The sequence below is a fragment of the Nomascus leucogenys genome, chromosome 8 (assembly GCF_006542625.1).
Source record: "Nomascus leucogenys isolate Asia chromosome 8, Asia_NLE_v1, whole genome shotgun sequence".
NCBI classification, from domain to species: Eukaryota; Metazoa; Chordata; class Mammalia; order Primates; family Hylobatidae; genus Nomascus; species Nomascus leucogenys.
In genome coordinates, this window is record NC_044388.1 from 110,170,229 (window position 1) to 110,179,071 (window position 8,843).

Sequence of the window (8,843 nt, forward strand, 5' to 3'; positions counted from 1 at the left end):
CATTCCTGCTGTATGCATCTCATCTCTTTGGGTATCTTTAGCACTCTGGCCACCAGGATGGCCACCTCACCACTTACACAGACCCCACTGCACTCCTCCCAAGGCCAGAACAAAAAGCCTTTCCACCTGGTCTTGACCTCAAGGAGCCCAGGTACATGCACACAGCAGGCTGCCCTGACCAGCCAGCGTGTCTGAGGCTGCTGACCAACCCTTATGGGCGTCCCACTGCCCTAAGATGACCCCCAGGAGTATGGCAGGAACCCAGGCCCTCCCTGGGCACTGGCTCTGATGGAAGCACCAAGGTCTCCTTCTTTCCCTTCCCACTGCTCACCCACTCATGAGTGGCCCGGATGGCTCCATGGAACCAACTTTCCTGAGGCTGGAGAAGTTCTAGGAAGCGGAATCTGTAAGGGAACAGGACAGAAACCCTCATTTGAGCATCTCAGCCCTTGTGCTACTATCTCTGAAGACTAGTTTAGGGGCCACGGTGGCAAACAGCTGAAAGCCAGCAGGGCTGCCACTGAGAAGGGATTTGAGGTGGCTCTGCAGTCCCCTCCAGCCCCCAACAGCCCATCATCCTCTCTCTTCCTAGCCTGAGGCTCTTGGAATTTTAACCTCTGATACTGCTGAATTTCCCAAGTGAAGCCACTTAATCTCCCCGACCCAGGTTTCCTCCCCTGTCACAGGAGGATAAAAATAGGACCTGATCCCGAAGCTCTGGGAAGGGAGGGGGGTATGTGCAAAGGCTGGGGCTGTGAGCGGGAGCAGGCCGCTGCCTTTGCCTGCTTGGCCGTCACTCACCTCTCTACCTTCACGTTTTACTTCCTGAGCCTCCTTGTGGGCTGTCTCAACGGCTCCATGAGAGCAGAGCACTTTGTCCATGAGATATCCCTAAACATCCTTCAACAGTATCTGGCACCTCGTGGGTGCTCAATACATAGTTGTTGAATGAATAAATGTTCTCTTCTGCACCTCTGTCCTGCCCTCCAGCCTCCATCTGCAAACCTCAGTGTAGCCCAAGCTCTACCAGTGAAGCAGCCACCTGCTCACATCTAAAGAGGCCCCAGAGCCAGGCCCCAACCAGTACAGGAGCCAGGGCCTCAGCTGCCTCCTCCTCCTTCACCCACAATGCCCCTTAAGGCAGCAGTCCCCAGCCTTTTGGGCAACAGGGACCAGTTTCATGGAAGACAATTTTTCCACGGATGAGTGGGGGCGGATAATGGTTTTGGAATGAAACTGTTCCGCCTCAGATCATCAGGCATTAGATTCTCATAAGGAGCTCACAACCTAGGTCCCTCGCATGCGCAGTTCAGAGTATGGTTTGCACTCCTGTGAGAATCTAATGCCGCTGCTGATCTGACAGGAGCCGGAGCTCAGGCGGGAATGCTCGCTCACAAGTGCTCACCTCCTGCCGTGCGGCCCCATTCCTAACAGGCCACAGACCAGTAACAATCCAAGGTCCAGGGGTTGGGAATCCCGCCTTAAGGCACAGAGCAGTTACATTATGGCACTGAAGTTTATACACCAGTTTCTTGAAAGTTTCATTATCACGTGTCTTTCCCCAGGATTGACCAGCTCTCAGCACAACTTTTTAAGAAAATGAATTTCTGTCTCCACCAAGCAGAGGCTGGGCTACAGAGAACTCTGGAGGGTGGAGGAGCAGAGGTTTTTAATTATACAATAATTTAGTGCCTACTATGTGCCAGGCCCTGTGTCAAGAGCCTTATTACACCATTTTACTGAATCCCACAACAGTTCTATGACGTAGGGATGATTATGTCTACTTTACAGGTGAAAATGGAGGCACAGTGAGGTTAAATTACTAGCCTGAGCCATGAACCCAAATGTGGGTTCATCTTTCATTTACAAAATATATTCCAGAAGACTGCACCTTGATAGGGGAAGGTGAGGCATTAACTTGAGGAAGCAAATGCCCAGATCTAAGTTCATTAAACTTCTCTTAGAAAAGGGTGGGAGGCCGGGCACTGTGGCTCATACCTGTAATCCCAGCACTTTGGGAGGCCAAAGTTGGGTGGATCACCTGAGGTCGGGAGTTCAAGACCAGCTTGACCAACATGGAGAAACCCTGTCTTTACTAAAAATACAAAATTAGCCGGGCGTGGTGGCTCATGTCTGTCATCCCAGCTACTCGGGAGGCTGAGGCAGGAGAATTGCTTGAACCCGGGAGGCAGAGGTTGCAGTGAGCCGAGATCGTGCCATTGCACTCCAGCCTGGGCAACAAGAGCGAAACTCTGTCTCAAAAAAATAAAAAGAAAATGGTGGGGAGCCCCATGGAAAGGAGGGAACTTTGGAGTTGAGCCTTCTCACTTTCCTGTTCTTCCTGTCCCCAATATGGAAAATTGTTTGCACAAAAATAATAGTAAAGTCCTTAAAGGCATAGAGTGGAAAGGTCTCTGGTGTAACCTGGGAGCCCTGGTGAACAGGGAGAGAGAGCTGTGCTGCAGCTGCATAAATGTGGTTGCAGAAAGACAGTCAAGAGGAGGCAGGCAGGACAAGAAGACAGGTGGGCCGGGCTCAGGGGCTCACACCTGCACTCCCACAGTTTGGGAGGCTGAGGTGGGGGATCGCTTGAGCCCAGTAGTTGGAGGCCAATCTGGGCAACAAAGTGAGTGCCAGTATCTACGAAAAATAAAAAATTTAGCTGGGTGTGGTGGTGCACACCTGTGGTCCCAGCTACACAAGAGGCTGAGGCAGGAGGGTCGCTGGAGCCCAAGGAGGTTGAGGCTGCAGTGAACTGTGTTGGCGCCACTGCACTCCAATGCGTGGGCGGCAGAGTGAGACCCCTATCTGAAAAAAAAAAAAGGACAGAACAGGTGACCCTCACTGAGTCTTAGTCTTCACATCTGTAAGATGGGTACAATAAATACTTACCTCTGCTGGGCGCAGTGGCTCATGCCTGTAATCCCAGCTCTTTGGGAGGCTGAGGCAGACAGATCACGAGGTCAGGAATTCGAGACCAGCCTAGCCAACATGGTGAAACCCCATCTCTACTAAAAATACAAAAATTAGCCAGACATGGTGGTGCACATCTGTAATCCCAGTTACTCGGGAGGCTGAGTCAGGAGAATTGCTTGAACCCGGGAGGTGGAGGTTGCAGTGAGCTGAGATCGTGCCACTGCACTCCAACCTGGGTGACAGAGCAAGACTGCGTCTCAGAAAACAAAAAACAAAACAAAACAAAAAAACCGGCTGGGCGTGGTGGCTCATGCCTGTAATCCCAGCACTTTGGGAGGCCGAGGCAGGTGGATCACCTGAGGTCGGAAGTTTGAGACCAGCCTGACCAACCTGGGGAAACCCTGTCTCTACTAAAAATAGAAAATTAGCCGGGCATGGAGGCTTATGCCTGTAATCCCAGCTACTCGGGAGGCTGAGGCAGGAGAATTGCTTGAACCTGGGAGGCGGAGGTTGCAGTGAGCCAAGGTTGCACCATTGCACTCCAGCCTGGGCAACAAGAGCAAAACTCGGTCTCAAAAAAAAAGAAAACACTTACCTCATAGGATAAATGAGTATTCCTACCTCATGATGTGCCAGCCCGTCTTGGCTTTGCCATCCACAGGAAGGCTTTCTGCATTGCTGTCCTGGGACACCATGGCCCTCTCTGTGTTCCCTCCTCATATCCCCAGCCACAGAGAAGGAGCCCCAAGACAATAAAACAAGTGTGTTTAAAAGGATTAAAAACATAAAATAAACTTTAAAAAAAAAAGACTAATGAAATTTTCTGGAAGTTTTGAAAATAATCCCAGAACTTTGGAAAATAAAAAATATGGGCTACATGGAAATTTAAATCTTAGGGTAAGGGTTAGCCAGGCATGGTGGTGCGCACCTGTAATCCCAGTTACTCGGGAGGCTGAGTCAGGGGAATTGCTTGAACCTGGGAGGTGGAGGTTGCAGTGAGCTGAGATCGCGCCACTGCACTCCAACCTGGGTGACAGAGCAAGACTCCATCTCGGAAAACAAGCTTAGACAAAACTGAGGAAAGAGTTAGTTCCTTGAAAGATAGATCTAAGGAAATCAGCTAGAATGAAGCTTAGAGAAACAGAGACAAAAAGCATAAAAATTGGAAAATTCAGGTAAGAAACAGGAAAGGGATGGTTATACAAAGTTAGTTCAGAAAAGTCACCAAACGAATGACAGCAATTACACTTAGATGGCAGTAACAATCCCTGGGGAGCAGGGAGGATCTGATTTCCAGAGTTGCCACATTATAATATTTGAAATGTCCAGTTTTCAACAAAAAAGCTATGAAGCATGGAAAGAAGCAAAGAAAGTGTGGCCCATACACAGGGACAAAAAAGGAATTAATAGGAGCTCATCCTTAGGAAGCCCAGGCATTGGACTTACTACACAAAGACTTTAAATCGACTAATCTTAAATATGCTCAAGAGCTAAAGAAAACCATGTACAAAGAGCCAAAGGAAACTATGAGTATGATATCTCACCAAGTAGAAAAGAGAAATTATAAAAAGGAACCAAATAGAAAGATTAGAGTTGAAAAGAGCAATAACTGAAATTAAAAATTCCATCTACAGCCATACCTCCCTGAACAAACCCAATCTTATCTGAAATTAAAAATTCACTAGAGAAATTTCATACCATATTTGAGAAGACGGAAAAAATAATCAGCAAATGTAAAGATAAGTCAATTGAAATTATGCAATTGGAGGAACAGAAAGGAAAAAAAGAATAAAGAAAAAAATTAACAAAGCCTTAAAACTGCCAGACACTATCAAGCATACCAATATATGTACAATGGGAGTCACAGAGAAAAAAGAGAGAAAGAGTAAGGAGGAAAGATTATTTCGGTGAATAATGGCCAAAAATTTCCCAAATTTTTAGTGAAAGATATGAATCTACATATCCAAGAAACTCAAAAAAGTTTTTTCAAGGTGAGATAAACTCAAATAGATCCATACCAAGCTACATTATCATCAAACAGTTGAAAGACAAGAAAAAGGCTGGGCATGGTGGCTCACACCTGTAATCCCAGGACTTTGGGAGGCTGAGGCAGGTGGATCACCTGAGGTCAGGATTTCGAGATCAGCCTGACCAGCATGGTGAAACCCTGTATCTACTAAAAACACAAAAATTAGCCAGGCGTGGTGGCGGGTGCCTGTAGTCCCAGCTACTCAGGAGGCTGAGGTAGGAGAATTGCTTGAACCCAGGAGGCAGACGTTGCAATGAGCCAAGATTGCACCACTGCATTCCAGCAGCCTGGGCAACAGAATAAGACTGTGTCTCAAAAAAAAAAACCAAAAAAACAAAAAACAAGGAAATCCTGAAAGTGCTGGGCGCGGTGGCTCACGCTTGTAATCCCAGCACTTTGGGAGGCCGAGGTGGGGGGATCACGAGGTCAGGAGATCGAGACCACGGTGAAACCCCGTCTCTACTAAAAAAAATACAAAAAATTAGCCGGGCGTGGTGGCGGGCACCTGTAGTCCCAGCTACTCAGAGACGCTGAGGCAGGAGAATGGCGTGAACCCGGGAGGCAGAGCTTGCAGTGAGCTGAGATGGTGCCACTGCACTCCAGCCTGGGCGACAGAGCGAGACTCCATCTCAAAAAAAAAAAAAAAAAAAAATCCTGAAAGTAGGGAGAGAAGCAACTCATGTACAAGGGATCCTCAATAGAGTTAACAGTGGACATAAACCACAAAGGCCAAAAGGTAGTGGGATGATATATGCAAAGTGCTAAAAGAAACAAAAAAACTTGTCAACCAAAAACTGTATATCTTACAAAACTATTTCTCAAGAAAAAAGGAGAAATTAAGACATTCCCAGATAAACAAAAACCAAGATGTTTACTTCTAGTAGACCTGCCATTTAAGAAATGCTAAAGGCAGTCAGTCAGGCTGGAATAAATGAACACTGGACAGTAACTTGAATCCATGTAAAGAGATAAAGAATAGGCTGGGTGCAGTGGCTCATGCCTGTAATCCCAGCACTTTGGGAGGCCAAGGCAGGCATATCACAAGGTCAAGAGTTAGAGACCAGCCTGGCCAACATGGTGAAACTCTGTCTCTACTAAAAATACAAAAATTAGCTGGGATGGGGGGCGGGGCACGCTGTAATCCAGACTTGGGGGGGGGGGGAAGGGGGAGATGAGACCAGTGAACCGTCTACAAAATACAAAAATAGGGGGGGGGGGGGGAGGGGGGGGGGGAGGGGAACCGGAGGGGAGGAGTGAGCAGACTGGCAGCACTCAGCTGGTGACAGACGAATCGTCTCAAAAAAAAAAAAAAAAATTAGCTGGCATGGTGGCGCACACCTGTAATCCCAGCTACTCAGGAGGCTGAGGCAGGATAATTGCTTGAAGCCGGGAGGCGGAAGTTGTAGTGAGCCGAGATCGCACCACTGCACTCCAGCCTGGGCGACAAAGTGAGACTCCGTCTCAAAAAAGAAAAAAAAAAAGAGATAAAGAATACCAGTAAAGGTAATTACATATGCAAATTTAAAAGTCACCATTAATAATACATTTTTGGTTAGTAACTCTTCTTTCCCTTTCAAATGATTTAAAAAATAACTATGTGGCTGGGCGCGGTGGCTCACGCTTGTAATCCCAGCACTTTGGGAGGCCGAGGCGGGCGGATCACGAGGTCAGGAGATCGAGACCACAGTGAAACCCCGTCTCTACTAAAAATACAAAAGAATTAGCCGGGCGTGGTGGCGGGCACCTGTAGTCCCAGCTACTCGGAGAGCCTGAGGCAGGAGAATGACGTGAACCCGGGAGGCGGAGCTTGCAGTGAGCCAAGATTGCGCCACTGCACTCCAGCCTGGGCGACAGAGCGAGACTCCGTCTCAAAAAAAAAACAAACAAACAAAAAACAAACTATATGATTATAAATATATGTCAATGAACACACAATGTGTATATATATATATAATTTTTAATCAGAACAAGATGGGGGATGAGCCAATATAAGAGCAAAGAGTTTGGATACTGTTAAAATTAATCAGAATTCTGTTATGAATTAAGATGTTAATTGTAATCCCTAGGGCAAATAATTTTTTTTTTTTTTGAGGCAGAGTCTCACTCTGTCACCCAGGCGGGAGTGCAGTGGTGCGATCTCAGCTGGCTGCAACCTCCGCCTCCCGGGTTCAAGCGATTCTCCTGCCTTAGCCTCCCAAGTAGCTGGGATTACAGGCATCTGCCACCATGCCCGGCTAATTTTTGTATTTTTAGTAGAAGTGGGGTTTCACCATGTTAGCGATAGCCAGGCTGGTCTCGAACTCCTGACCTCAAGTGATCTGCCCACCTCGGTTTCCCAAAGTGCTGGGATTATAGGTGTGAGCCACTGCGCCCAGCCTAGGGCAAATAATTTTTAAAAAACAAAATATATATTAAAAGAGAAGGAAATTAAAATGGTACACCTCCAAGTATCCAACGCAAAAGAACCCCTGGAGGGGGCAGGCGTGGTGGCTCATGCCTGTAATCCCAGCACTTTGGGAGGCTGAGGCGGGAGGATCACCTGAGGTCAGAAGTTCGAGACCAGCCTGGCCAACATGGTGAAACCCTGTCTCTACTAAAAGTACAAAAATTAGCCAGGCATGGTGGTGGGCACCTGTAATCCCACCTAAGTTGGGAGGCTGAGGCAGGCGAATTGCTTGAATGAGGGAGGCATAGGTTGCAGTGAGTGGAGATCATGCCACTGCACTCCTTCCTGGGTGACAGAGTGAGACCCCCTGTCTCAAAAAAAAAAAAAAAAAAAAAAGCAGCAGCAGCAGCAGCAGTGGAGGAACAGGGGCATAAAAAAGTTAAGATATTTGGGAGTTGCTGCAGCAGCCGCGTGACATGGCACAGCCAAAGCCTAAAGGCTAGAGCTGGAGCTGCCTTGCCAGTCGCCCAGAAGGTCCTCTTCGCAAGAATTCGTGTCCTGGAGCTTCATTGGCACAGCGGCCAGTGAAATGTTCCTACCTCCCTCTTTCTTCCTCTGCTCTTTCTCTTCTCTCTTGTTCAGTTTGCCTGGGAGTGTGTAAGGAGAAAGCAGGGGGCTGCCCCAAACCACATCTGCTTCTGCTCATTGCAAGTGGCACTACCACCATGGGCCTCACCATCTCCTCCCTCTTCTCCTGCTTCTTTGGCAAGAAGTAAATGCACATTTTGCTGTTTGGATTGGATGCTGCTGGCAAGATGATCATTCTGTATAAACTGAAGTTAGTAGAGATAGTCACCGCCATTCTTACCACTGGTTTTAACGTGTAAACAGTAGAGTATAAGAACACTTGTTTCACAGTATGGGATGTTGGTGATCAAGATAGAATTAGGCCTCTCTGGAAGCATTACTTCCAGAATACCCAGGGTCTTATTTTTTGGTAGATAGCAATGATCATGGGAGAATTCAGGAAGTAGCAGATGAGCTGCAGAAAATGCTTCTGGTAGATGACTTGAGAGATGCAGTGCTGCTGCTTTTTGCAAACAAACAGGATTTGCCAAATGATATGGCCATCAGTGAAATGACAGATAAACTAGGTCTTCAGTCTCTTCATAACAGAACATGGTATGTTCAAGCCACTTGTGCAACACAAGGAACTGGTCTGTAAGAGGGACTTGACTGACTGTCAAATGAACTTTCAAAACGTTAAATGAAACCGGATATCTGACCAAGGACTTGTTTGATAAAATTGGTCTAGGCTTCTTACAACAAAATTAGTTTGTATCTTGGTTATTAAACAGTATCTGGGACTGGTTTGGGCAGAATATTAAACTTATTTTGTTGCCAATTATTGCTTACCAAGTATAATGTTGCTATTTAGCAATGTGCTTGGTTTTAAAGAAATTCTCCTTGGGAAAAAAGTATCCTCTTTTAACTTTACTTCCCATAAGCCTA

General features: G+C 47.0%; 1 pseudogene; it reads left to right on the forward strand.

Moving 5' to 3' along the window:
- Nucleotides 1–8,056: 8,056 nt before the first annotated feature.
- Nucleotides 8,057–8,598, forward strand: LOC100599311 (annotated as a pseudogene).
- Nucleotides 8,599–8,843: the final 245 nt, after the last annotated feature.